Genomic DNA, 1,197 nt, shown 5'->3' on the forward strand with positions numbered 1-1,197 from the left:
TAGGCCACAGTTTGGAAATCATGGCTGGTGTCTCCTGTATCTTGGACCCAGATCCTGGCTTCCCTTCAACAGCGCTATCTAGAGAGTTACTGAAGGTTTTCAAATAGGGGAACCGTAATGGAAATAACTATTCCGCATTTATTTCAACCTCTTTTCAGTGTGCCTTTATATACAGCTCAGTCTTGAAATAGAAAAACTACATTTCCCAGATTCCCTTGCAGCTGTGTAATTTAAATTCCACCAATCAGGTGCAGTCATGTGAAGCAAATTCAGAACTCATTTAAGTGAGGAAAGGGGCATGGTGGGAAGCTTCTGCTTTGCAGGTGAAGGTTACTACAGGTCCGATGTGACTCTGAAGCCAATGGTTTCAGCAGTGGCTTCCTGTTCCAGATTACATTGGAGGATGGCCATTCCGGAGCCAGCTGCCCAGAGGGCAACTTCCTCATTTGTTCAGACAACTCCTTCCTGAGGGTGGTGGCTTGCCGGCGGGAGAACCCATTTAGCACATGTCTGGTGTCTGCTGTATTCTGGACCAAAATCCTGCTTTTTTTCTATCGACGGCGCAATTCAGCGCAGGGGCCAACCTCCCTTTCCCTGTCTCCTTTCCCCTTGTTTGTGGCCCTCCGTTAGAGTCTTCTCAATCACTGAACCGAGGTCTTGGTTACCTGCCTCCCAGAAGGCACCTGGGCCTCTTACGCAGACTTCCCTCCCCTGTACACTGACCTTTCCCCTCTCTGCCTTTAAGCTTTTTGTCTGTTTAACGTTAAAAAGAAAAGGAAATTTGCCTCTCCAGACACCTTGCCAAAAAGTGATGCCACTTTGTGGGGAAGGACCAGTGTAGCCTTAGGGGGAGGGGAGCTTCTGATAGAGCAGGCCCAATGATCCAAGAGAGAGGCAGGGATTTCCAGGTAATTTGTAAAGGAAGCAAGTTGAGACGGGAGTTAGGAGATGTCCTCTGAAGTGGAAAGAATAATTCTTCAGGATCCTGAACCAAGCACTCACAGAGAAGTGAGATAAAGAGTGAACAGTAGGCCGGGTGTCATGGCTCACGCCTGTTATTCTAGCACTCTAGGAGGCCGAGGTGGGAGGATCCCTTGAGCTCAGGAGTTCGAGACCAGCCTGAGCAAGAGCAAGACCCCATCTCTACTAAAAATACAAAAATTAGCTGGGCATAGTGGCATGCACCTGTAGTCCCAG

Source organism: Propithecus coquereli, unplaced genomic scaffold (genome assembly GCF_000956105.1).
Source record: "Propithecus coquereli isolate 6110/MARCELLA unplaced genomic scaffold, Pcoq_1.0 Scaffold50, whole genome shotgun sequence".
NCBI classification, from domain to species: Eukaryota; Metazoa; Chordata; class Mammalia; order Primates; family Indriidae; genus Propithecus; species Propithecus coquereli.